Here is a 27,906-nt window from a genome sequence, read left to right on the forward strand (position 1 = left end):
GGTTAGCATGAGCCCTAGGATAGTGTTAGGTTTAGGGTTAGGGATATCATCAGGCCTAGGATATTGTTAGGGTTATCTTTACCATCAGCCCTAGGATTATGTTAGGGTTAGGGTTAGGGTTAGCATCAGCCCTAGGATAGTATTAGGGTTAGGGTTAGCATCAGCCCTAGGATAGTGTTAGGGTTAGGATTAGGGTTAGCACCAGGCCTATGATAATGTTAGTATTAGGGTTAGCATCAGCCTTAGGATAGTGTTACGGTTAGGGTTAGGGTTAGCATCAGCCGTAGGATAATGTTAGGGTTGGGTTAGCCTCAGCCCTAGGATAGTGTTAGAGTTAGGGTTAGGGTTAGCATCAGCCCTAGGATAGTGTTAGGGTTAGGGTTAGGGTTAGCATCAGCCCTAGGATAGTGTTAGTGTTAGGGTTAGCATCAGCCCTAGGATAGTGTTAGGGTTAGGGTTAGCATCAGCCCTAGGATAGTGTTAGGGTTAGGGTTAGGGTTAGCATCAGCCCTAGGATAGTATTAGGGTTAGGGTTAGTGTTAGGGTTAGGGTTAGGATCAGCTCTAGGATAGTGTTAGGGTTACGGTTAGGGTTAGCATCAGCCCTAGGATAGTGTTAGAGTTAGGGTTAGGGTTAGCATCAGCCCTAGGATAGTGTTAGGTTTAGGGTTAGCATGAGCCCTAGGATAGTGTTAGGGTTAGGGTTAGCATCAGCCCTAGGATAGTGTTAGGGTTAGGGTTAGGGTTAGCATCAGCCCTAGGATATTGTTAGGGTTAGGGTTAGCATCAGCCCTAGGATAGTGTTAGGGTTAGGGTTAGGGTTAGCACCAGGCCTAGGATAGTGTTAGGGTTAGGGTAAGCATCAGCCCTAGGATAGTGTTAGGGTTAGGGTTAGGGTTAGCATCAGCCCTAGGATAGTGTTAGGGTTAGTGTTAGCATCAACCCTAGGATAGTGTTAGGGTTAGGGTTAGGGTTAGCAAAAGCCCTAGGATAGTGTTAGGGTTAGGGTTAGCATGAGCCCTAGGATAGTGTTAGGGTTAGGGTTAGGGTTAGGGTTAGCATCCGGCCTAGGATAGTGGTAGGGTTAGGGTTAGGGTTAGCATCAGCCCTAGTATAGTGTTAGGTTTAGGGTTAGCATCAGCCCTAGGATAGTGTTAGGGTTAGGGTTAGGGTTAGCATCAGCCCTAGGATAGTGTTAGGGTTAGGGTTAGCATCAGCCCTAGGATACTGTTAGGGTTAGGGTTAGGGTTAGCATCAGGCCTAGGATAGTGTTAGGGTTAGGGTTAGCATCAGCCCTAGGATAGTGTTAGGGTTAGGGTTAGGGTTAGCATCAACCCTAGGATAGTGTTAGGGTTACGGTTAGGGTTAGCATCAGCCCTAGAAGAGTGTTAGTGTTAGGGATAGGGTTAGCATCAGGCCTAGGATAGTGTTAGGGTTAGGGTTAACATCAGCCCTAGGATAGTGTTAGGGTTAGGGTTAGGGTTAGGGTTAGCATCAGCCCTAGGATAGTGGTAGGGTTAGGCTTAGCATCAGCCCTAGGATAGTGTTAGTGTTAGGGTTAGGGTTAGCATCAGGCCTAGGATAGTGTTAGGGTTAGGGTTAGCGTCAGCCCTAGGATAGTGTTAGGGTTAGGGTTAGGGTTAGCATCAGCCTTAAGATAGTCTTAGGGTTAGGGTTAGCCTCAGCCCTTAGATAGTGTTAGAGTTATGGTTAGGGTTAGCATCAGCCCTAGGATAGTATTAGGCTTAGGGTTAGTGTTAGGGTTAGGGTTAGGATCAGCTCTAGGATAGTGTTAGGGTTACGGTTAGGGTTAGCATCAGCCCTAGGATAGTGTTAGGGTTAGGGTTAGGGTTAGCATCAGCCCTAGGATAGTGTTAGGGTTAGGGTTAGCATCAGCCCTAGGATAGTGTTAGGGTTAGGGTTAGGGTTAGCATCAGCCCTAGGATAGTGTTAGGGTTAGGGTTAGCATCAGCCCTAGGATAGTGTTAGGGTTAGGGTTAGGGTTAGCATCAGCCCTAGGATATTGTTAGGGTTAGGGTTAGCATCAGCCCTAGGATAGTGTTAGGGTTAGGGTTAGGGTTAGCACCAGGCCTAGGATAGTGTTAGGGTTAGGGTTAGCATCAGCCCTAGGATAGTGTTAGGGTTAGGGTTAGGGTTATCATCAGCCCTAGGATAGTGTTAGCGTTATGGTTAGGGTTAGCATTAGCCCTAGGATAGTGTTAGGGTTAGCGTTAGCCTCAGCCGTAGGAGAGTGTTAGGGTTAGGTTTATGGTTAGCATCAGCCCTAGGATAGTGTAAGGGTTAGGGTCAGCATGAGCCCTAGGATAGTGTTAGGGTAAGGGTTAGGGTTAGCATCAGGCCTAGGATAGTGTTAGGGTTACGGTTAGAATCAGCCCTAGGATAGTGTTAGGGTTAGGGTTAGGGTTAGCATGAGCCCTAGGATAGTGTTAGGTTTAGGGTTAGGGATATCATCAGGCCTAGGATATTGTTAGGGTTAGGGTTACCATCAGCCCTAGGATTATGTTAGGGTTAGGGTTAGGGTTAGCATCAGCCCTAGGATAGTATTAGGGTTAGGGTTAGCATCAGCCCTAGGATAGTGTTAGGGTTAGGATTAGGGTTAGCACCAGGCCTATGATAATGTTAGTATTAGGGTTAGCGTCAGCCTTAGGATTGTGTTACTGTTAGGGTTAGGGTTAGCATCAGCCGTAGGATAGTGTTAGGGTTGGGTTAGCCTCAGCCCTAGGATAATGTTAGAGTTAGTGTTAGGGTTAGCAACAGCCCTAGGATAGTGTTAGGGTTAGGGTTAGGGTTAGCATCAGCCCTAGGATAGTGTTAGTGTTAGGGTTAGCATCAGCCCTAGGATAGTATTAGGGTTAGGGTTAGTGTTAGGGTTAGGGTTAGGATCAGCTCTAGGATAGTGTTAGGGTTACGGTTAGGGTTAGCATCAGCCCTAGGATAGTGTTAGGGTTAGGGTTAGGGTTAGCATCAGCCCTAGGATAGTGTTAGGTTTAGGGTTAGCATCAGCCCTAGGATAGTGTTAGGGTTAGGGTTAGGGTTAGCATCAGCCCTAGGATAGTGTTAGGGTTAGGGTTAGCATCAGCCCTAGGATAGTGTTAGGGTTAGGGTTAGGGTTAGCATCAGCCCTAGGATATTGTTAGGGTTAGGGTTAGCATCAGCCCTAGGATAGTGTTAGGGTTAGGTTTAGGGTTAGCACCAGGCCTAGGATAGTGTTAGGGTTAGGGTTAGAGTTAGCATGAGCCCTAGGATAGTGTTAGGTTTAGGGTTAGGGATATCATCAGGCCTAGGATATTGTTAGGGTTAGGGTTACCATCAGCCCTAGGATAGTGTTAGGGTTAGGGTTAGGGTTAGCATCAGCCCTAGGATAGTATTAGGGTTAGGGTTAGCATCAGCCCTAGGATAGTGTTAGGGTTAGGGTTAGGGTTAGCACCAGGCCTATGATAATGTTAGTGTTAGGGTTAGCATCAGCCTTAGGATAGTGTTACGGTTAGGGTTAGGGTTAGCATCAGCCGTAGGATAGTGTTAAGGTTGGGTTAGCCTCAGCCCTAGGATAGTGTTAGAGTTAGGGTTAGGGTTAGCATCAGCCCTAGTATAGTGTTAGGGTTAGGTTTAGGGTTAGCATCAGCCCTAGGATAGTGTTAGTGTTAGGGTTAGCATCAGCCCTAGGATAGTGTTAAGGTTAGGGTTAGGGTTAGCATCAGCCCTAGGATAGTATTAGGGTTAGGGTTAGTGTTAGGATTAGGGTTAGGATCAGCTCTAGGATAGTGTTAGGGTTACGGTTAGGGTTAGCATCAGCCCTAGGATAGTGTTAGAGTTAGGGTTAGGGTTAGCATCAGCCCTAGGATAGTGTTAGGTTTAGGGTTAGCATCAGCCCTAGGATAGTGTTAGGGTTAGGGTTAGCATCAGCCCTAGGATAGTGTTAGGGTTAGGGTTAGGGTTAGCATAAGCCCTAGGATATTGTTAGGGTTAGGGTTAGCATCAGCCCTAGGATAGTGTTAGGGTTAGGGTTAGGGTTAGCACCAGGCCTAGGATAGTGTTAGGGTTACGGTTAGGGTAAGCATCAGCCCTAGGATAGTGTTAGGGTTAGGGTTAGGGTTAGCATCAGCCCTAGGATAGTGTTAGGGTTAGGGTTAGCATCAACCCAGGGATATTGTTAGGGTTAGGGTTAGGGTTAGCAAAAGCCCTAGGATAGTGTTAGGGTTAGGGTTAGCATGAGCCCTAGGATAGTGTTAGTGTTAGGGTTAGGGTTAGCATCAGGCCTAGGATAGTGTTAGGGTTAGGGTTAGGGTTAGCATCAGCCCTAGTATAGTGTTAGGTTTAGGGTTAGCATCAGCCCTAGGATAGTGTTAGGGTTAGGGTTAGGGTTAGCATCAGCCCTAGGATAGTGTTAGGGTTAGGGTTAGCATCAGCCCTAGGATACTGTTAGGGTTAGGGTTAGGGTTAGCATCAGGCCTAGGATAGTGTTAGGGTTAGGGTTAGCATCAGCCCTAGGATAGTGTTAGGGTTAGGGTTAGGGTTAGCATCAGGCCTAGGATAGTGTTAGGGTTACGGTTAGAATCAGCCCTAGGATTATGTTAGGGTTAGGGTTAGGGTTAGCATCAGCCCTAGGATAGTATTAGGGTTAGGGTTAGCATCAGCCCTAGGACAGTGTTAGGGTTAGGATTAGGGTTAGCACCAGGCCTATGATAATGTTAGTATTAGGGTTAGCATCAGCCTTAGGATACTGTTACGGTTAGGGTTAGGGTTAGCATCAGCCGTAAGATAGTGTTAGGGTTGGGTTAGCCTCAGCCCTAGGATAGTGTTAGAGTTAGGGTTAGGGTTAGCATCAGCCCTAGGACAGTGTTAGGGTTAGGGTTAGGGTTAGCATCAGCCCTAGGATAGTGTTAGCGTTAGGGTTAGCATCAGCCCTAGGATAGTGTTAGGGTTAGGGTTAGGGTTAGCATCAGCCCTAGGATAGTATTAGGGTTAGGGTTAGTGTTAGGGTTAGGGTTAGGATCAGCTCTAGGATAGTGTTAGGGTTACGGTTAGGGTTAGCATCAGCCCTAGGATAGTGTTAGGGTTAGGGTTAGGGTTAGCATCAGCCCTAGGATAGTGTTAGGTTTAGGGTTAGCATCAGCCCTAGGATAGTGTTAGGGTTAGGGTTAGCATCAGCCCTAGGATAGTGTTAGGGTTAGGGTTAGGGTTAGCATCAGCCCTAGGATATTGTTAGGGTTAGGGTTAGCATCAGCCCTAGGATAGTGTTAGGGTTAGGTTTAGGGTTAGCACCAGGCCTAGGATAGTGTTAGGGTTAGGGTTAGGGTTAGCATGAGCCCTAGGATAGTGTTAGGTTTAGGGTTAGGGATATCATCAGGCCTAGGATATTGTTAGGGTTAGGGTTACCATCAGCCCTAGGATAGTGTTAGGGTTAGGGTTAGGGTTAGCATCAGCCCTAGGATAGTATTAGGGTTAGGGTTAGCATCAGCCCTAGGATAGTGTTAGGGTTAGGGTTAGGGTTAGCACCAGGCCCATGATAATGTTAGTGTTAGGGTTAGCATCAGCCTTAGGATAGTGTTACGGTTAGGGTTAGGGTTAGCATCAGCCGTAGGATAGTGTTAGGGTTGGGTTAGCCTCAGCCCTAGGATAGTGTTAGAGTTAGGGTTAGGGTTAGCATCAGCCCTAGGATAGTGTTAGGGTTAGGGTTAGGGTTAGCATCAGCCCTAGGATAGTGTTAGGGTTAGTGTTAGCATCAACCCTAGGATAGTGTTAGGGTTAGGGTTAGGGTTAGCAAAAGCCCTAGGATAGTGTTAGGGTTAGGGTTAGCATGAGCCCTAGGATAGTGTTAGGGTTAGGGTTAGGGTTAGGGTTAGCATCCGGCCTAGGATAGTGTTAGCGTTAGGGTTAGGGTTAGCATCAGCCCTAGTATAGTGTTAGGTTTAGGGTTAGCATCAGCCCTAGGATAGTGTTAGGGTTAGGGTTAGGGTTAGCACCAGGCCTAGGATAGTGTTAGGGTTAGGGTTAGCATCAGCCCTAGGATAGTGTTAGGGTTAGGGTTAGGGTTATCATCAGCCCTAGGATAGTGTTAGCGTTATGGTTAGGGTTAGCATTAGCCCTAGGATAGTGTTAGGGTTAGCGTTAGCCTCAGCCGTAGGAGAGTGTTAGGGTTAGGTTTAGGGTTAGCATCAGCCCTAGGATAGTGTAAGGGTTAGGGTCAGCATGAGCCCTAGGATAGTGTTAGGGTAAGGGTTAGGGTTAGCATCAGGCCTAGGATAGTGTTAGGGTTACGGTTAGAATCAGCCCTAGGATAGTGTTAGGGTTAGGGTTAGGGTTAGCATGAGCCCTAGGATAGTGTTAGGTTTAGGGTTAGGGATATCATCAGGCCTAGGATATTGTTAGGGTTAGGGTTACCATCAGCCCTAGGATTATGTTAGGGTTAGGGTTAGGGTTAGCATCAGCCCTAGGATAGTATTAGGGTTAGGGTTAGCATCAGCCCTAGGATAGTGTTAGGGTTAGGATTAGGGTTAGCACCAGGCCTATGATAATGTTAGTATTAGGGTTAGCATCAGCCTTAGGATTGTGTTACTGTTAGGGTTAGGGTTAGCATCAGCCGTAGGATAGTGTTAGGGTTGGGTTAGCCTCAGCCCTAGGATAATGTTAGAGTTAGGGTTAGGGTTAGCAACAGCCCTAGGATAGTGTTAGGGTTAGGGTTAGGGTTAGCATCAGCCCTAGGATAGTGTTAGTGTTAGGGTTAGCATCAGCCCTAGGATAGTGTTAGGGTTAGGGTTAGGGTTAGCATCAGCCCTAGGATAGTATTAGGGTTAGGGTTAGTGTTAGGGTTAGGGTTAGGATCAGCTCTAGGATAGTGTTAGGGTTACGGTTAGGGTTAGCATCAGCCCTAGGATAGTGTTAGGGTTAGGGTTAGGGTTAGCATCAGCCCTAGGATAGTGTTAGGTTTAGGGTTAGCATCAGCCCTAGGATAGTGTTAGGGTTAGGGTTAGGGTTAGCATCAGCCTTAGGATAGTGTTAGGGATAGGGTTAGCATCAGCCCTAGGATAGTGTTAGGGTTAGGGTTAGGGTTAGCACCAGGCCTAGGATAGTGTTAGGGTTAGGGTTAGCATCAGCCCTAGGATAGTGTTAGGGTTAGGGTTAGGGTTATCATCAGCCCTAGGATAGTGTTAGCGTTATGGTTAGGGTTAGCATTAGCCCTAGGATAGTGTTAGGGTTAGCGTTAGCCTCAGCCGTAGGAGAGTGTTAGGGTTAGGTTTAGGGTTAGCATCAGCCCTAGGATAGTGTAAGGGTTAGGGTCAGCATGAGCCCTAGAATAGTGTTAGGGTAAGGGTTAGGGTTAGCATCAGGCCTAGGATAGTGTTAGGGTTAGGGTTAGGGTTAGCATGAGCCCTAGGATAGTGTTAGGTTTAGGGTTAGGGATATCATCAGGCCTAGGATATTGTTAGGGTTATCTTTACCATCAGCCCTAGGATTATGTTAGAGTTAGGGTTAGGGTTAGCATCAGCCCTAGGATAGTATTAGGGTTAGGGTTAGCATCAGCCCTAGGATAGTGTTAGGGTTAGGATTAGGGTTAGCACCAGGCCTATGATAATGGTAGTATTAGGGTTAGCATCAGCCTTAGGATAGTGTTACGGTTAGGGTTAGGGTTAGCATCAGCCGTAGGATAATGTTAGGGTTGGGTTAGCCTCAGCCCTAGGATAGTGTTAGAGTTAGGGTTAGGGTTAGCATCAGCCCTAGGATAGTGTTAGGGTTAGGGTTAGGGTTAGCATCAGCCCTAGGATAGTGTTAGTGTTAGGGTTAGCATCAGCCCTAGGATAGTGTTAGGGTTAGGGTTAGCATCAGCCCTAGGATAGTGTTAGGGTTAGGGTTAGGGTTAGCATCAGCCCTAGGATAGTATTAGGGTTAGGGTTAGTGTTAGGGTTAGGGTTAGGATCAGCTCTAGGATAGTGTTAGGGTTACGGTTAGGGTTAGCATCAGCCCTAGGATAGTGTTAGAGTTAGGGTTAGGGTTAGCATCAGCCCTAGGATAGTGTTAGGTTTAGGGTTAGCATGAGCCCTAGGATAGTGTTAGGGTTAGGGTTAGCATCAGCCCTAGGATAGTGTTAGGGTTAGGGTTAGGGTTAGCATCAGCCCTAGGATATTGTTAGGGTTAGGGTTAGCATCAGCCCTAGGATAGTGTTAGGGTTAGGGTTAGGGTTAGCACCAGGCCTAGGATAGTGTTAGGGTTAGGGTAAGCATCAGCCCTAGGATAGTGTTAGGGTTAGGGTTAGGGTTAGCATCAGCCCTAGGATAGTGTTAGGGTTAGTGATAGCATCAACCCTAGGATAGTGTTAGGGTTAGGGTTAGGGTTAGCAAAAGCCCTAGGATAGTGTTAGGGTTAGGGTTAGCATGAGCCCTAGGATAGTGTTAGGGTTAGGGTTAGGGTTAGGGTTAGCATCCGGCCTAGGATAGTGTTAGGGTTAGGGTTAGGGTTAGCATCAGCCCTAGTATAGTGTTAGGTTTAGGGTTAGCATCAGCCCTAGGATAGTGTTAGGGTTAGGGTTAGGGTTAGCATCAGCCCTAGGATAGTGTTAGGGTTAGGGTTAGCATCAGCCCTAGGATACTGTTAGGGTTAGGTTTAGGGTTAGCATCAGGCCTAGGATAGTGTTAGGGTTAGGGTTAGCATCAGCCCTAGGATAGTGTTAGGGTTAGGGTTAGGGTTAGCATCAACCCTAGGATAGTGTTAGGGTTACGGTTAGGGTTAGCATCAGCCCTAGAAGAGTGTTAGTGTTAGGGATAGGGTTAGCATCAGGCCTAGGATAGTGTTAGGGTTAGGGTTAACATCAGCCCTAGGATAGTGTTAGGGTTAGGGTTAGGGTTAGGGTTAGCATCAGCCCTAGGATAGTGGTAGGGTTAGGCTTAGCATCAGCCCTAGGATAGTGTTAGGGTTAGGGTTAGGGTTAGCATCAGGCCTAGGATAGTGTTAGGGTTAGGGTTAGCGTCAGCCCTAGGATAGTGTTAGGGTTAGGGTTAGGGTTAGCATCAGCCTTAAGATAGTCTTAGGGTTAGGGTTAGCCTCAGCCCTAAGATAGTGTTAGAGTTATGGTTAGGGTTAGCATCAGCCCTAGGATAGTATTAGGCTTAGGGTTAGTGTTAGGGTTAGGGTTAGGATCAGCTCTAGGATAGTGTTAGGGTTAGGGTTAGGGTTAGCATCAGCCCTAGGATAGTGTTAGGGTTAGGGTTAGCATCAGCCCTAGGATACTGTTAGGGTTAGGGTTAGGGTTAGCATCAGGCCTAGGATAGTGTTAGGGTTAGGGTTAGCATCAGCCCTAGGATAGTGTTAGGGTTAGGGTTAGCATCAAACCTAGGATAGTGTTAGGGTTAGGGTTAGGGTTAGCAAAAGCCCTAGGATAGTGTTAGGGTTAGGGTTAGCATGAGCCCTAGGATAGTGTTAGGGTTAGGGTTAGGGTTAGGGTTAGCATCCGGCCTAGGATAGTGTTAGGGTTAGGGTTAGGGTTAGCATCAGCCCTAGTATAGTGTTAGGTTTAGGGTTAGCATCAGCCCTAGGATAGTGTTAGGGTTAGGGTTAGGGGTAGCATCAGCCCTAGGATAGTGTTAGGGTTAGGGTTATCATCAGCCCTAGGATACTGTTAGGGTTAGGGTTAGGGTTAGCATCAGGCCTAGGATAGTGTTAGGGTTAGGGTTAGCATCAGCCCTAGGATAGTGTTAGGGTTAGGGTTAGGGTTAGCATCAACCCTAGGATAGTGTTAGGGTTACGGTTAGGGTTAGCATCAGCCCTAGAAGAGTGTTAGTGTTAGGGATAGGGTTAGCATCAGGCCTAGGATAGTGTTAGGGTTAGGGTTAACATCAGCCCTAGGATAGTGTTAGGTTTAGGGTTAGGGTTAGGGTTAGCATCAGCCCTAGGATAGTGGTAGGGTTAGGCTTAGCATCAGCCCTAGGATAGTGTTAGGGTTAGGGTTAGGGTTAGCATCAGGCCTAGGATAGTGTTAGGGTTAGGGTTAGCGTCAGCCCTAGGATAGTGTTAGGGTTAGGGTTAGGGTTAGCATCAGCCTTAAGATAGTCTTAGGGTTAGGGTTAGCCTCAGCCCTAAGATAGTGTTAGAGTTATGGTTAGGGTTAGCATCAGCCCTAGGATAGTATTAGGCTTAGGGTTAGTGTTAGGGTTAGGGTTAGGATCAGCTCTAGGATAGTGTTAGGGTTACGGTTAGGGTTAGCATCAGCCCTAGGATAGTGTTAGGGTTAGGGTTAGGGTTAGCATCAGCCCTAGGATAGTGTTAGGGTTAGGGTTAGCATCAGCCCTAGGATAGTGTTAGGGTTAGGGTTAGGGTTAGCATCAGCCCTAGGATAGTGTTAGGGTTAGGGTTAGCATCAGCCCTAGGATAGTGTTAGGGTTAGGGTTAGGGTTAGCATCAGCCCTAGGATATTGTTAGGGTTAGGGTTAGCATCAGCCCTAGGATAGTGTTAGGGTTAGGGTTAGGGTTAGCACCAGGCCTAGGATAGTGTTAGGGTTAGGGTTAGCATCAGCCCTAGGATAGTGTTAGGGTTAGGGTTAGGGTTATCATCAGCCCTAGGATAGTGTTAGCGTTATGGTTAGGGTTAGCATTAGCCCTAGGATAGTGTTAGGGTTAGCGTTAGCCTCAGCCGTAGGAGAGTGTTAGGGTTAGGGTTAGGGTTAGCATCAGCCCTAGGATAGTGTTAGTGTTAGGGTTAGCATGAGCCCTAGGATAGTGTTAGGGTTAGGGTTAGGGTTAGCATCAGCCCTAGGATAGTATTAGGGTTAGGGTTAGTGTTAGGGTTAGGGTTAGGATCAGCTCTAGGATAGTGTTAGGGTTACGGTTAGGGTTAGCATCAGCCCTAGGATAGTGTTAGGGTTAGGGTTAGGGTTAGCATCAGCCCTAGGATAGTGTTAGGTTTAGGGTTAGCATCAGCCCTAGGATAGTGTTAGGGTTAGGGTTAGGGTTAGCATCAGCCTTAGGATAGTGTTAGGGATAGGGTTAGCATCAGCCCTAGGATAGTGTTAGGGTTAGGGTTAGGGTTAGCATCAGCCCTAGGATAGTGTTAGGGTTAGGTTTAGGGTTAGCACCAGGCCTAGGATAGTGTTAGGGTTAGGGTTAGAGTTAGCATGAGCCCTAGGATAGTGTTAGGTTTAGGGTTAGGGATATCATCAGGCCTAGGATATTGTTAGGGTTAGGGTTACCATCAGCCCTAGGATAGTGTTAGGGTTAGGGTTAGGGTTAGCATCAGCCCTAGGATAGTATTAGGGTTAGGGTTAGCATCAGCCCTAGGATAGTGTTAGGGTTAGGGTTAGGGTTAGCACCAGGCCTATGATAATGTTAGTGTTAGGGTTAGCATCAGCCTTAGGATAGTGTTACGGTTAGGGTTAGGGTTAGCATCAGCCGTAGGATAGTGTTAAGGTTGGGTTAGCCTCAGCCCTAGGATAGTGTTAGAGTTAGGGTTAGGGTTAGCATCAGCCCTAGTATAGTGTTAGGGTTAGGTTTAGGGTTAGCATCAGCCCTAGGATAGTGTTAGTGTTAGGGTTAGCATCAGCCCTAGGATAGTGTTAAGGTTAGGGTTAGGGTTAGCATCAGCCCTAGGATAGTATTAGGGTTAGGGTTAGTGTTAGGATTAGGGTTAGGATCAGCTCTAGGATAGTGTTAGGGTTACGGTTAGGGTTAGCATCAGCCCTAGGATAGTGTTAGAGTTAGGGTTAGGGTTAGCATCAGCCCTAGGATAGTGTTAGGTTTAGGGTTAGCATCAGCCCTAGGATAGTGTTAGGGTTAGGGTTAGCATCAGCCCTAGGATAGTGTTAGGGTTAGGGTTAGGGTTAGCATAAGCCCTAGGATATTGTTAGTGTTAGGGTTAGCATCAGCCCTAGGATAGTGTTAGGGTTAGGGTTAGGGTTAGCACCAGGCCTAGGATAGTGTTAGGGTTACGGTTAGGGTAAGCATCAGCCCTAGGAGAGTGTTAGGGTTAGGGTTAGGGTTAGCATCAGCCCTAGGATAGTGTAAGGGTTAGGGTCAGCATGAGCCCTAGGATAGTGTTAGGGTAAGGGTTAGGGTTAGCATCAGGCCTAGGATAGTGTTAGGGTTACGGTTAGAATCAGCCATAGGATAGTGTTAGGGTTAGGGTTAGGGTTAGCATGAGCCCTAGGATAGTGTTAGGTTTAGGGTTAGGGATATCATCAGGCCTAGGATATTGTTAGGGTTAGGGTTACCATCAGCCCTAGGATTATGTTAGGGTTAGGGTTAGGGTTAGCATCAGCCCTAGGATAGTATTAGGGTTAGGGTTAGCATCAGCCCTAGGATAGTGTTAGGGTTAGGATTAGGGTTAGCACCAGGCCTATAATAATGTTAGTGTTAGGGTTAGCATCAGCCTTAGGATAGTGTTACGGTTAGGGTTAGGGTTAGCATCAGCCCTAGGATATTGTTAGGGTTAGGGTTAGCATCAGCCCTAGGATAGTGTTAGGGTTAGGGTTAGGGTTAGCATCAGCCCTAGGATATTGTTAGGGTTAGGGTTAGCATCAGCCCTAGGATAGTGTTAGGGTTAGGGTTAGGGTTAGCACCAGGCCTAGGATAGTGTTAGGGTTAGGGTAAGCATCAGCCCTAGGATAGTGTTAGGGTTAGGGTTAGGGTTAGCATCAGCCCTAGGATAGTGTTAGGGTTAGTGATAGCATCAACCCTAGGATAGTGTTAGGGTTAGGGTTAGGGTTAGCAAAAGCCCTAGGATAGTGTTAGGGTTAGGGTTAGCATGAGCCCTAGGATAGTGTTAGGGTTAGGGTTAGGGTTAGGGTTAGCATCCGGCCTAGGATAGTGTTAGGGTTAGGGTTAGGGTTAGCATCAGCCCTAGTATAGTGTTAGGTTTAGGGTTAGCATCAGCCCTAGGATAGTGTTAGGGTTAGGGTTAGGGTTAGCATCAGCCCTAGGATAGTGTTAGGGTTAGGGTTAGCATCAGCCCTAGGATACTGTTAGGGTTAGGTTTAGGGTTAGCATCAGGCCTAGGATAGTGTTAGGGTTAGGGTTAGCATCAGCCCTAGGATAGTGTTAGGGTTAGGGTTAGGGTTAGCATCAACCCTAGGATAGTGTTAGGGTTACGGTTAGGGTTAGCATCAGCCCTAGAAGAGTGTTAGTGTTAGGGATAGGGTTAGCATCAGGCCTAGGATAGTGTTAGGGTTAGGGTTAACATCAGCCCTAGGATAGTGTTAGGGTTAGGGTTAGGGTTAGGGTTAGCATCAGCCCTAGGATAGTGGTAGGGTTAGGCTTAGCATCAGCCCTAGGATAGTGTTAGGGTTAGGGTTAGGGTTAGCATCAGGCCTAGGATAGTGTTAGGGTTAGGGTTAGCGTCAGCCCTAGGATAGTGTTAGGGTTAGGGTTAGGGTTAGCATCAGCCTTAAGATAGTCTTAGGGTTAGGGTTAGCCTCAGCCCTAAGATAGTGTTAGAGTTATGGTTAGGGTTAGCATCAGCCCTAGGATAGTATTAGGCTTAGGGTTAGTGTTAGGGTTAGGGTTAGGATCAGCTCTAGGATAGTGTTAGGGTTAGGGTTAGGGTTAGCATCAGCCCTAGGATAGTGTTAGGGTTAGGGTTAGCATCAGCCCTAGGATACTGTTAGGGTTAGGGTTAGGGTTAGCATCAGGCCTAGGATAGTGTTAGGGTTAGGGTTAGCATCAGCCCTAGGATAGTGTTAGGGTTAGGGTTAGCATCAAACCTAGGATAGTGTTAGGGTTAGGGTTAGGGTTAGCAAAAGCCCTAGGATAGTGTTAGGGTTAGGGTTAGCATGAGCCCTAGGATAGTGTTAGGGTTAGGGTTAGGGTTAGGGTTAGCATCCGGCCTAGGATAGTGTTAGGGTTAGGGTTAGGGTTAGCATCAGCCCTAGTATAGTGTTAGGTTTAGGGTTAGCATCAGCCCTAGGATAGTGTTAGGGTTAGGGTTAGGGTTAGCATCAGCCCTAGGATAGTGTTAGGGTTAGGGTTATCATCAGCCCTAGGATACTGTTAGGGTTAGGGTTAGGGTTAGCATCAGGCCTAGGATAGTGTTAGGGTTAGGGTTAGCATCAGCCCTAGGATAGTGTTAGGGTTAGGGTTAGGGTTAGCATCAACCCTAGGATAGTGTTAGGGTTACGGTTAGGGTTAGCATCAGCCCTAGAAGAGTGTTAGTGTTAGGGATAGGGTTAGCATCAGGCCTAGGATAGTGTTAGGGTTAGGGTTAACATCAGCCCTAGGATAGTGTTAGGGTTAGGGTTAGGGTTAGGGTTAGCATCAGCCCTAGGATAGTGGTAGGGTTAGGCTTAGCATCAGCCCTAGGATAGTGTTAGGGTTAGGGTTAGGGTTAGCATCAGGCCTAGGATAGTGTTAGGGTTAGGGTTAGCGTCAGCCCTAGGATAGTGTTAGGGTTAGGGTTAGGGTTAGCATCAGCCTTAAGATAGTCTTAGGGTTAGGGTTAGCCTCAGCCCTAAGATAGTGTTAGAGTTATGGTTAGGGTTAGCATCAGCCCTAGGATAGTATTAGGCTTAGGGTTAGTGTTAGGGTTAGGGTTAGGATCAGCTCTAGGATAGTGTTAGGGTTACGGTTAGGGTTAGCATCAGCCCTAGGATAGTGTTAGGGTTAGGGTTAGGGTTAGCATCAGCCCTAGGATAGTGTTAGGGTTAGGGTTAGCATCAGCCCTAGGATAGTGTTAGGGTTAGGGTTAGGGTTAGCATCAGCCCTAGGATAGTGTTAGGGTTAGGGTTAGCATCAGCCCTAGGATAGTGTTAGGGTTAGGGTTAGGGTTAGCATCAGCCCTAGGATATTGTTAGGGTTAGGGTTAGCATCAGCCCTAGGATAGTGTTAGGGTTAGGGTTAGGGTTAGCACCAGGCCTAGGATAGTGTTAGGGTTAGGGTTAGCATCAGCCCTAGGATAGTGTTAGGGTTAGGGTTAGGGTTATCATCAGCCCTAGGATAGTGTTAGCGTTATGGTTAGGGTTAGCATTAGCCCTAGGATAGTGTTAGGGTTAGCGTTAGCCTCAGCCGTAGGAGAGTGTTAGGGTTAGGGTTAGGGTTAGCATCAGCCCTAGGATAGTGTTAGTGTTAGGGTTAGCATGAGCCCTAGGATAGTGTTAGGGTTAGGGTTAGGGTTAGCATCAGCCCTAGGATAGTATTAGGGTTAGGGTTAGTGTTAGGGTTAGGGTTAGGATCAGCTCTAGGATAGTGTTAGGGTTACGGTTAGGGTTAGCATCAGCCCTAGGATAGTGTTAGGGTTAGGGTTAGGGTTAGCATCAGCCCTAGGATAGTGTTAGGTTTAGGGTTAGCATCAGCCCTAGGATAGTGTTAGGGTTAGGGTTAGGGTTAGCATCAGCCTTAGGATAGTGTTAGGGATAGGGTTAGCATCAGCCCTAGGATAGTGTTAGGGTTAGGGTTAGGGTTAGCATCAGCCCTAGGATAGTGTTAGGGTTAGGTTTAGGGTTAGCACCAGGCCTAGGATAGTGTTAGGGTTAGGGTTAGAGTTAGCATGAGCCCTAGGATAGTGTTAGGTTTAGGGTTAGGGATATCATCAGGCCTAGGATATTGTTAGGGTTAGGGTTACCATCAGCCCTAGGATAGTGTTAGGGTTAGGGTTAGGGTTAGCATCAGCCCTAGGATAGTATTAGGGTTAGGGTTAGCATCAGCCCTAGGATAGTGTTAGGGTTAGGGTTAGGGTTAGCACCAGGCCTATGATAATGTTAGTGTTAGGGTTAGCATCAGCCTTAGGATAGTGTTACGGTTAGGGTTAGGGTTAGCATCAGCCGTAGGATAGTGTTAAGGTTGGGTTAGCCTCAGCCCTAGGATAGTGTTAGAGTTAGGGTTAGGGTTAGCATCAGCCCTAGTATAGTGTTAGGGTTAGGTTTAGGGTTAGCATCAGCCCTAGGATAGTGTTAGTGTTAGGGTTAGCATCAGCCCTAGGATAGTGTTAAGGTTAGGGTTAGGGTTAGCATCAGCCCTAGGATAGTATTAGGGTTAGGGTTAGTGTTAGGATTAGGGTTAGGATCAGCTCTAGGATAGTGTTAGGGTTACGGTTAGGGTTAGCATCAGCCCTAGGATAGTGTTAGAGTTAGGGTTAGGGTTAGCATCAGCCCTAGGATAGTGTTAGGTTTAGGGTTAGCATCAGCCCTAGGATAGTGTTAGGGTTAGGGTTAGCATCAGCCCTAGGATAGTGTTAGGGTTAGGGTTAGGGTTAGCATAAGCCCTAGGATATTGTTAGGGTTAGGGTTAGCATCAGCCCTAGGATAGTGTTAGGGTTAGGGTTAGGGTTAGCACCAGGCCTAGGATAGTGTTAGGGTTACGGTTAGGGTAAGCATCAGCCCTAGGAGAGTGTTAGGGTTAGGGTTAGGGTTAGCATCAGCCCTAGGATAGTGTAAGGGTTAGGGTCAGCATGAGCCCTAGGATAGTGTTAGGGTAAGGGTTAGGGTTAGCATCAGGCCTAGGATAGTGTTAGGGTTACGGTTAGAATCAGCCATAGGATAGTGTTAGGGTTAGGGTTAGGGTTAGCATGAGCCCTAGGATAGTGTTAGGTTTAGGGTTAGGGATATCATCAGGCCTAGGATATTGTTAGGGTTAGGGTTACCATCAGCCCTAGGATTATGTTAGGGTTAGGGTTAGGGTTAGCATCAGCCCTAGGATAGTATTAGGGTTAGGGTTAGCATCAGCCCTAGGATAGTGTTAGGGTTAGGATTAGGGTTAGCACCAGGCCTATAATAATGTTAGTGTTAGGGTTAGCATCAGCCTTAGGATAGTGTTACGGTTAGGGTTAGGGTTAGCATCAGCCGTAGGATAGTGTTAGGGTTGGGTTAGCCTCAGCCCTAGGATAGTGTTAGAGTTAGGGTTAGGGTTAGCATCAGCCCTAGGATAGTGTTAGGGTTAGGGTTAGGGTTAGCATCAGCCCTGGAATGGTGTTAGTGTTATGGTTAGCATCAGCCCTAGAATAGTGTTAGGGTTAGGGTTAGGGTTAGCATCAGCCCTAGGATAGTATTAGGGTTAGGGTTAGTGTTAGGGTTAGGGTTAGGATCAGCTCTAGGATAGTGTTAGGGTTACGGTTAGGGTTAGCATCAGCCCTAGGATAGTGTTAGGGTTAGGGTTAGGGTTAGCATCAGCCCTAGGATAGTGTTAGGTTTAGGGTTAGCATCAGCCCTAGGATAGTGTTAGGGTTAGGGTTAGCATCAGCCCTAGGATAGTGTTAGGGTTAGGGTTAGGGTTAGCATCAGCCCTAGGATATTGTTAGGGTTAGGGTTAGCATCAGCCCTAGGATAGTGTTAGGGTTAGCGTTTGGGTTAGCACCAGGCCTAGGATAGTGTTAGGGTTAGGGTAAGCATCAGCCCTAGGATAGTGTTAGGGTTAGGGTTAGGGTTAGCATCAGCCCTAGGATAGTGTTAGGGTTAGGGTTAGCATCAACCCTAGGATAGTGTTAGGGTTAGGGTTAGGGTTAGCATCAGCCCTAGGATAGTGTTAGCGTTAGGGTTAGCATGAGCCCTAGGATAGTGTTAGGGTTAGGGTTAGGGTTAGCATCAGGCCTAGGATAGTGTTAGGGTTAGGGTTAGGGTTAGCATCAGCCCTAGGATAGTGTTAGGGTTAGGGTTAGTATCAGGCCTAGGATAGTGTTAGGGTTAGGGGTAGGGTTAGCATCTGCCCTAGGATAGTGTTAGGTTTAGGGTTAGCTTCAGCCCTAGGATAGTGTTAGGGTTAGGGTTAGGGTTAGCATCAGGCCTAGGATAGTGTTAGGGTTAGGGTTAGCATCAGCCCTAGGATAGCGTTAGGGTTAGGGTTAGGGTTAGCATCAGCCCTAGGATAGTGTTAGGGTTAGGGTTAGCATCAACCCTAGGATAGTGTTAGGGTTATGGTTAGGGTTAGCATCAGCCCTAGAAGAGTGTTAGGGTTAGGGATAGGGTTAGCATCAGGCCTAGGATAGTATTAGGGTTAGGGTTAGGGTTAGGGTTAGGATCAGCTCTAGGATAGTGTTAGGGTTAGGGTTAACATCAGCCCTATGATAGTGTTAGGGTTAGGGTTAGGGTTAGCATCAGCCCTAGGATAGTGTCAGGGATAGGGTTAGCATCAGCCCTAGTATAGTGTTAGTGTTAGGGTTAGCATCAGCCCTAGGATAGTGTTAGGGTTAGGGTTAGGGTTAGCATCAGCCCTAGGATAGTGTTAGTGTTAGGGTTAGCATCAGCCCTAGGATAGTGTAAGGGTTAGGGTTAGGGTTAGCATCAGCCCTAGGATAGTGTTAGTGTTAGGGTTAGCATCAGCCCTAGGATAGTGTTAGGGTTAGGGTTAGGGTTAGCATCAGCCCTAGGATAGTATTAGGGTTAGGGTTAGGGTTAGGGTTAGGATCAGCTCTAGGATAGTGTTAGGGTTACGGTTAGGGTTAGCCTCAGCCCTAGGATAGTGTTAGGGTTAGGGTTAGGGTTAGCATCAGCCCTAGGATAGTGTTAGGGTTAGGGTTAGCATCAGCCCTAGGATAGTGTTAGGGTTAGGGTTAGGGTTAGCATCAGCCCTAGGATAGCGTTAGGGTTAGGGTTAGCATCAGCCCTAGGATAGTGTTAGGGTTAGGGTTAGGGTTAGCATCAGGCCTAGGATAGTGTTAGTGTTAGGGTTAGCATCAGCCCTAGGATAGTGTTAGGGTTAGGGTTAGGGTTAGCATCAGCCCTAGGATAGTGTTAGGGTTAGGGTTAGCATCAACCCTAGGATAGTGTTAGGGTTACGGTTAGGGTTAGCATCAGGCCTAGAAGAGTGTTAGTGTTAGGGATAGGGTTAGCATCAGGCCTAGGATAGTGTTAGGGTTAGGGTTAACATCAGCCCTAGGATAGTGTTAGGGTTAGGGTTAGGGTTAGGGTTAGCATCAGCCCTAGGATAGTGGTAGGGTTAGGCTTAGCATCAGCCCTAGGATAGTGTTAGGGTTAGGGTTAGGGTTAGCATCAGGCCTAGGATAGTGTTAGGGTTAGGGTTAGCGTCAGCCCTAGGATAGTGTTAGGGTTAGGGTTAGGGTTAGCATCAGCCTTAAGATAGTGTTAGGGTTAGGGTTAGCCTCAGCCCTAAGATAGTGTTAGAGTTATGGTTATGGTTAGCATCAGCCCTAGGATAGTATTAGGCTTAGGGTTAGTGTTAGGGTTAGGGTTAGGATCAGCTCTAGGATAGTGTAGGGTTACGGTTAGGGTTAGCATCAGCCCTAGGATAGTGTTAGGGTTAGGGTTAGGGTTAGCATCAGCCCTAGGATAGTGTTAGGGTTAGGGTTAGCATCAGCCCTAGGATAGTGTTAGGGTTAGGGTTAGGGTTAGCATCAGCCCTAGGATAGTGTTAGGGTTAGGGTTAGCATCAGCCCTAGGATAGTGTTAGGGTTAGGGTTAGGGTTAGCATCAGCCCTAGTATATTGTTAGGGTTAGGGTTAGCATCAGCCCTAGGATACTGTTAGGGTTAGGGTTAGGGTTAGCACCAGGCCTAGGATCGTGTTAGGGTTAGGGTTAGCATCAGCCCTAGGATAGTGTTAGGGTTAGGGTTAGGGTTATCATCAGCCCTAGGATAGTGTTAGCGTTATGGTTAGGGTTAGCATTAGCCCTAGGATAGTGTTAGGGTTAGCGTTAGCCTCAGCCGTAGGAGAGTGTTAGGGTTAGGTTTAGGGTTAGCATCAGCCCTAGGATAGTGTACGGGTTAGGGTCAGCATGAGCCCTAGGATAGTGTTAGGGTAAGGGTTAGGGTTAGCATCAGGCCTAGGATAGTGTTAGGGTTACGGTTAGAATCAGCCCTAGGATAGTGTTAGGGTTAGGTTTAGGGTTAGCATGAGCCCTAGGATAGTGTTAGGTTTAGGGTTAGGGATATCATCAGGCCTAGGATATTGTTAGGGTTATGGTTACCATCAGCCCTAGGATTATGTTAGGGTTAGGGTTAGGGTTAGCATCAGCCCTAGGATAGTATTAGGGTTAGGGTTAGCATCAGCCCTAGGATAGTGTTAGGGTTAGGATTAGGGTTAGCACCAGGCCTATGATATTGTTAGTATTAGGGTTAGCATCAGCCTTAGGATAGTGTTACGGTTAGGGTTAGGGTTAGCATCAGCCGTAGGATAGTGTTAGGGTTGGGTTAGCCTAAGCCCTATGATAGTGTTAGAGTTAGGGTTAGGGTTAGCATCAGCCCTAGGATAGTGTTAGGGTTAGGGTTATGGTTAGCATCAGCCCTAGGATAGTGTTAGTGTTAGGGTTAGCATCAGCCCTAGGATAGTGTTAGGGTTAGGGTTAGGGTTATCATCAGCCCTAGGATAGTATTAGGGTTACGGTTAGTGTTAGGGTTAGGGTTAGGATCAGCTCTAGGATAGTGTTAGGGTTACGGTTAGGGTTAGCATCAGCCCTAGGATAGTGTTAGGGTTAGGGTTAGGGTTACCATCAGCCCTAGGATAGTGTTAGGTTTAGGGTTAGCATCAGCCCTTGGATAGGGTTAGGGTTAGGGTTAGGGTTAGCATCAGCCCTAGGATAGTGTTAGGGTTAGGGTTAGGGTTAGCATCAGCCCTAGGATATTGTTAGGGTTAGGGTTAGCATCAGCCCTAGGATAGTGTTAGGGTTAGGGTTAGGGTTAGCACCAGGCCTAGGATAGTGTTAGGGTTAGGGTTAGGGTTAGCATGAGCCCTAGGATAGTGTTAGGTTTAGCGTTAGGGATATCATCAGGCCTAGGATATTGTTAGGGTTAGGGTTACCTTCAGCCCTAGGATAGTGTTAGGGTTAGGGTTAGGGTTATCATCAGCCCTAGGATAGTATTAGGGTTAGGGTTAGCATCAGCCCTAGGATAGTGTTAGGGTTAGGGTTAGGGTTAGCACCAGGCCTATGATAATGTTAGTGTTAGGGTTAGCATCAGCCGTAGGATAGTGTTACGGTTAGGGTTAGGGTTAGCATCAGCCGTAGGATAGTGTTAGGGTTGGGTTAGCCTCAGCCCTAGGATAGTGTTAGAGGTAGGGTAAGGGTTAGCATCAGCCCTAGGATAGTGTTAGGGTTAGGGTTAGGGTTAGCATCAGCCCTAGGATAGTGTTAGTGTTAGGGTTAGCATCAGCCCTAGGATAGTGTTAGGGTTAGGGTTAGGGTTAGCATCAGCCCTAGGATAGTGTTAGGTTTAGGGTTAGCATCAGCCCTAGGATAGCGTTAGGGTTAGGGTTAGGGTTAGCATCAGCCCTAGGATAGTGTTAGGGTTAGGGTTAGCATCAACCCTAGGATAGTGTTAGGGTTAGGTTTAGGGTTAGCATCAGCCCTAGAAGAGTGTTAGGGTTAGGGATAGGGTTAGCATCAGGCCTAGGATAGTGTTAGGGTTAGGGTTAACATCAGCTCTATGATAGTGTTAGGGTTAGGGTTAGGGTTAGCATCAGCCCTAGGAGTGTTAGGAATAGGGTTAGCATCAGCCCTAGTATAGTGTTAAGGTTAGAGTTAGGGTTAGCATCAGGCCTAGGATAGTGTTAGGGTTAGGGTTAGCATCAGCCCTAGGATAGTGTTAGGGTTAGGGTTAGTGTTAGCATCAGCCCTAGGATAGTGTTAGGTTTAGGGTTAGCATCAGCCCTAGGATAGTGTTAGGGTTAGGGTTAGGGTTAGCATCAGCCCTAGGATAGTATTAGGGTTAGGGTTAGGGTTAGGGTTAGGATCAGCTCTAGGATAGTGTTAGGGTTACGGTTAGGGTTAGCCTCAGCCCTAGGATAGTGTTAGGGTTAGGGTTAAGGTTAGCATCAGCCCTAGGATAGTGTTAGGGTTAGGGTTAGCATCAGCCCTAGGATAGTGTTAGGGTTAGGGTTAGGGTTAGCATCAGCCCTAGGATAGTGTTAGGGTTAGGGTTAGCATCAGCCCTAGGATAGTGTTAGGGTTAGGGTTAGGGTTAGCATCAGGCCTAGGATAGTGTTAGTGTTAGGGTTAGCATCAGCCCTAGGATAGTGTTAGGGTTAGGGATAGGGTTAGCATCAGCCCTAGGATAGTGTTAGGGTTAGGGTTAGCATCAACACTAGGATAGTGTTAGGGTTACGGTTAGGGTTAGCATCAGCCCTAGAAGAGTGTTAGTGTTAGGGATAGGGTTAGCATCAGGCCTAGGATAGTGTTAGGGTTAGGGTTAACATCAGCCCTAGGATAGTGTTAGGGTTAGGGTTAGGGTTAGGGTTAGCATTAGCCCTAGGATAGTGGTAGGGTTAGGCTTAGCATCAGCCCTAGGATAGTGTTAGGGTTAGGGTTAGGGTTAGCATCAGGCCTAGGATAGTGTTAGGGTTAGGGTTAGCGTCAGCCCTAGGATAGTGTTAGGGTTAGGGTTAGGGTTAGCATCAGCCTTAAGATAGTGTTAGGGTTAGGGTTAGCCTCAGCCCTAAGATAGTGTTAGAGTTATGGTTAGGGTTAGCATCAGCCCTAGGATAGTATTAGGCTTAGGGTTAGTGTTAGGGTTAGGGTTAGGATCAGCTCTAGGATAGTGTTAGGGTTACGGTTAGGGTTAGCATCAGCCCTAGGATAGTGTTAGGGTTAGGGTTAGGGTTAGCATCAGCCCTAGGATAGTGTTAGGTTTAGGGTTAGCATCAGCCCTAGGATAGTGTTAGGGTTAGGGTTAGGGTTAGCATCAGCCCTAGGATAGTGTTAGGGTTAGGGTTAGCATCAGCCCTAGGATAGTGTTAGGGTTAGGATTAGGGTTAGCATCAGCCCTAGGATATTGTTAGGGTTAGGGTTAGCATCAGCCCTAGGATAGTGTTAGGGTTAGGGTTAGGGTTAGCACCAGGCCTAGGATAGTGTTAGGGTTAGGGTTAGCATCAGCCCTAGGATAGTGTTAGGGTTAGGGTTAGGGTTAGCATTAGCCCTAGGATAGTGTTAGGGTTAGCGTTAGCCTCAGCCGTAGGAGAGTGTTAGGGTTAGGTTTAGCGTTAGCATCAGCCCTAGGATAGTGTAAGGGTTAGGGTCAGCATGAGCCCTAGGATAGTGTTAGGGTAAGGGTTAGGGTTAGCATCAGGCCTAGGATAGTGTTAGGGTTACGGTTAGAATCAGCCCTAGGATTATGTTAGGGTTAGGGTTAGGGTTAGCATCAGCCCTAGGATAGTATTAGGGTTAGGGTTAGCATCAGCCCTAGGACAGTGTTAGGGTTAGGATTAGGGTTAGCACCAGGCCTATGATAATGTTAGTATTAGGGTTAGCATCAGCCTTAGGGTAGTGTTACGGTTAGGGTTAGGGTTAGCATCAGCCGTAAGATAGTGTTAGGGTTGGGTTAGCCTCAGCCCTAGGATAGTGTTAGAGTTAGGGTTAGGGTTAGCATCAGCCCTAGGACAGTGTTAGGGTTAGGGTTAGGGTTAGCATCAGCCCTAGGATAGTGTTAGCGTTAGGGTTAGCATCAGCCCTAGGATAGTGTTAGGGTTAGGGTTAGGGTTAGCATCAGCCCTAGGATAGTATTAGGGTTAGGGTTAGTGTTAGGGTTAGGGTTAGGATCAGCTCTAGGATAGTGTTAGGGTTACGGTTAGGGTTAGCATCAGCCCTAGGATAGTGTTAGGGTTAGGGTTAGGGTTAGCATCAGCCCTAGGATAGTGTTAGGTTTAGGGTTAGCATCAGCCCTAGGATAGTGTTAGGGTTAGGGTTAGCATCAGCCCTAGGATAGTGTTAGGGTTAGGGTTAGGGTTAGCATCAGCCCTAGGATATTGTTAGGGTTAGGGTTAGCATCAGCCCTAGGATAGTGTTAGGGTTAGGGTTAGGGTTAGCACCAGGCCTAGGATAGTGTTATGGTTAGGGTTAGGGTTAGCATGAGCCCTAGGATAGTGTTAGGTTTAGGGTTAGGGATATCATCAGGCCTAGGATATTGTTAGGGTTAGGGTTACCATCAGCCCTAGGATAGTGTTAGGGTTAGGGTTAGGGTTAGCATCAGCCCTAGGATAGTATTAGGGTTAGGGTTAGCATCAGCCCTAGGATAGTGTTAGGGTTAGGGTTAGGGTTAGCACCAGGCCCATGATAATGTTAGTGTTAGGGTTAGCATCAGCCTTAGGATAGTGTTACGGTTAGGGTTAGGGTTAGCATCAGCCGTAGGATAGTGTTAGGGTTGGGTTAGCCTCAGCCCTAGGATAGTGTTAGAGTTAGGGTTAGGGTTAGCATCAGCCCTAGGATAGTGTTAGGGTTAGGGTTAGGGTTAGCATCAGCCCTAGGATAGTGTTAGTGTTAGGGTTAGCATCAGCCCTAGGATAGTGTTAGGGTTAGGGTTAGGGTTAGCATCAGCCCTAGGATAGTATTAGGGTTAGGGTTAGTGTTAGGGTTAGGGTTAGGATCAGCTCTAGGATAGTGTTAGGGTTACGGTTAGGGTTAGCATCAGCCCTAGGATAGTGTTAGAGTTAGGGTTAGGGTTAGCATCAGCCCTAGGATAGTGTTAGGTTTAGGGTTAGCATGAGCCCTAGGATAGTGTTAGGGTTAGGGTTAGCATCAGCCCTAGGATAGTGTTAGGGTTAGGGTTAGGGTTAGCATCAGCCCTAGGATATTGTTAGGGTTAGGGTTAGCATCAGCCCTAGGATAGTGTTAGGGTTAGGGTTAGGGTTAGCACCAGGCCTAGGATAGTGTTAGGGTTAGGGTAAGCATCAGCCCTAGGATAGTGTTAGGGTTAGGGTTAGGGTTAGCATCAGCCCTAGAATAGTGTTAGGGTTAGTGTTAGCATCAACCCTAGGATAGTGTTAGGGTTAGGGTTAGGGTTAGCATCAGCCCTAGGATAGTGTTAGGGTTAGGGTTAGGGTTAGCATCAGCCCTAGGATAGTGTTAGTGTTAGGGTTAGCATCAGCCCTAGGATAGTGTTAGGGTTAGGGTTAGGGTTATCATCAGCCCTAGGATAGTATTAGGGTTACGGTTAGTGTTAGGGTTAGGGTTAGGATCAGCTCTAGGATAGTGTTAGGGTTACGGTTAGGGTTAGCATCAGCCCTAGGATAGTGTTAGGGTTAGGGTTAGGGTTACCATCAGCCCTAGGATAGTGTTAGGTTTAGGGTTAGCATCAGCCCTTGGATAGGGTTAGGGTTAGGGTTAGGGTTAGCATCAGCCCTAGGATAGTGTTAGGGTTAGGGTTAGGGTTAGCATCAGCCCTAGGATATTGTTAGGGTTAGGGTTAGCATCAGCCCTAGGATAGTGTTAGGGTTAGGGTTAGGGTTAGCACCAGGCCTAGGATAGTGTTAGGGTTAGGGTTAGGGTTAGCATGAGCCCTAGGATAGTGTTAGGTTTAGCGTTAGGGATATCATCAGGCCTAGGATATTGTTAGGGTTAGGGTTACCTTCAGCCCTAGGATAGTGTTAGGGTTAGGGTTAGGGTTATCATCAGCCCTAGGATAGTATTAGGGTTAGGGTTAGCATCAGCCCTAGGATAGTGTTAGGGTTAGGGTTAGGGTTAGCACCAGGCCTATGATAATGTTAGTGTTAGGGTTAGCATCAGCCGTAGGATAGTGTTACGGTTAGGGTTAGGGTTAGCATCAGCCGTAGGATAGTGTTAGGGTTGGGTTAGCCTCAGCCCTAGGATAGTGTTAGAGGTAGGGTTAGGGTTAGCATCAGCCCTAGGATAGTGTTAGGGTTAGGGTTAGGGTTAGCATCAGCCCTAGGATAATGTTAGTGTTAGGGTTAGCATCAGCCCTAGGATAGTGTTAGGGTTAGGGTTAGGGTTAGCATCAGCCCTAGGATAGTGTTAGGTTTAGGGTTAGCATCAGCCCTAGGATAGCGTTAGGGTTAGGGTTAGGGTTAGCATCAGCCCTAGGATAGTGTTAGGGTTAGGGTTAGCATCAACCCTAGGATAGTGTTAGGGTTAGGTTTAGGGTTAGCATCAGCCCTAGAAGAGTGTTAGGGTTAGGGATAGGGTTAGCATCAGGCCTAGGATAGTGTTAGGGTTAGGGTTAACATCAGCTCTATGATAGTGTTAGGGTTAGGGTTAGGGTTAGCATCAGCCCTAGGATAGTGTTAGGGATAGGGTTAGCATCAGCCCTAGTATAGTGTTAAGGTTAGAGTTAGGGTTAGCATCAGGCCTAGGATAGTGTTAGGGTTAGGGTTAGCATCAGCCCTAAGATAGTGTTAGGGTTAGGGTTAGTGTTAGCATCAGCCCTAGGATAGTGTTAGGTTTAGGGTTAGCATCAGCCCTAGGATAGTGTTAGGGTTAGGGTTAGGGTTAGCATCAGCCCTAGGATAGTATTAGGGTTAGGGTTAGGGTTAGGGTTAGGATCAGCTCTAGGATAGTGTTAGGGTTACGGTTAGGGTTAGCCTCAGCCCTAGGATAGTGTTAGGGTTAGGGTTAGGGTTAGCATCAGCCCTAGGATAGTGTTAGGGTTAGGGTTAGCATCAGCCCTAGGATAGTGTTAGGGTTAGGGTTAGGGTTAGCATCAGCCCTAGGATAGTGTTAGGGTTAGGGTTAGCATCAGCCCTAGGATAGTGTTAGGGATAGGGTTAGGGTTAGCATCAGGCCTAGGATAGTGTTAGTGTTAGGGTTAGCATCAGCCCTAGGATAGTGTTAGGGTTAGGGATAGGGTTAGCATCAGCCCTAGGATAGTGTTAGTGTTAGGGTTAGCATCAACACTAGGATAGTGTTAGGGTTACGGTTAGGGTTAGCATCAGCCCTAGAAGAGTGTTAGTGTTAGGGATAGGGTTAGCATCAGGCCTAGGATAGTGTTAGGGTTAGGGTTAACATCAGCCCTAGGATAGTGTTAGGGTTAGGGTTAGGGTTAGGGTTAGCATCAGCCCTAGGATAGTGGTAGGGTTAGGCTTAGCATCAGCCCTAGGATAGTGTTAGGGTTAGGGTTAGGGTTAGCATCAGGCCTAGGATAGTGTTAGGGTTAGGGTTAGCGTCAGCCCTAGGATAGTGTTAGGGTTAGGGTTAGGGTTAGCATCAGCCTTAAGATAGTGTTAGGGTTAGGGTTAGCCTCAGCCCTAAGATAGTGTTAGAGTTATGGTTAGGGTTAGCATCAGCCCTAGGATAGTATTAGGCTTAGGGTTAGTGTTAGGGTTAGGGTTAGGATCAGCTCTAGGATAGTGTTAGGGTTACGGTTAGGGTTAGCATCAGCCCTAGGATAGTGTTAGGGTTAGGGTTAGGGTTAGCATCAGCCCTAGGATAGTGTTAGGTTTAGGGTTAGCATCAGCCCTAGGATAGTGTTAGGGTTAGGGTTAGGGTTAGCATCAGCCCTAGGATAGTGTTAGGGTTAGGGTTAGCATCAGCCCTAGGATAGTGTTAGGGTTAGGATTAGGGTTAGCATCAGCCCTAGGATATTGTTAGGGTTAGGGTTAGCATCAGCCCTAGGATAGTGTTAGGGTTAGGGTTAGGGTTAACACCAGGCCTAGGATAGTGTTAGGGTTAGGGTTAGCATCAGCCCTAGGATAGTGTTAGGGTTAGGGTTAGGGTTAGCATTAGCCCTAGGATAGTGTAAAGGTTAGCGTTAGCCTCAGCCGTAGGAGAGTGTTAGGGTTAGGTTTAGCGTTAGCATCAGCCCTAGGATAGTGTAAGGGTTAGGGTCAGCATGAGCCCTAGGATAGTGTTAGGGTAAGGGTTAGGGTTAGCATCAGGCCTAGGATAGTGTTAGGGTTACGGTTAGAATCAGCCCTAGGATTATGTTAGGGTTAGGGTTAGGGTTAGCATCAGCCCTAGGATAGTATTAGGGTTAGGGTTAGCATCAGCCCTAGGACAGTGTTAGGGTTAGGATTAGGGTTAGCACCAGGCCTATGATAATGTTAGTATTAGGGTTAGCATCAGCCTTAGGATAGTGTTACGGTTAGGGTTAGGGTTAGCATCAGCCGTAAGATAGTGTTAGGGTTGGGTTAGCCTCAGCCCTAGGATAGTGTTAGAGTTAGGGTTAGGGTTAGCATCAGCCCTAGGACAGTGTTAGGGTTAGGGTTAGGGTTAGCATCAGCCCTAGGATAGTGTTAGCGTTAGGGTTAGCATCAGCCCTAGGATAGTGTTAGGGTTAGGGTTAGGGTTAGCATCAGCCCTAGGATAGT

The sequence above is a fragment of the Lemur catta genome, chromosome 11 (assembly GCF_020740605.2).
Source record: "Lemur catta isolate mLemCat1 chromosome 11, mLemCat1.pri, whole genome shotgun sequence".
NCBI classification, from domain to species: domain Eukaryota; kingdom Metazoa; phylum Chordata; class Mammalia; order Primates; family Lemuridae; genus Lemur; species Lemur catta.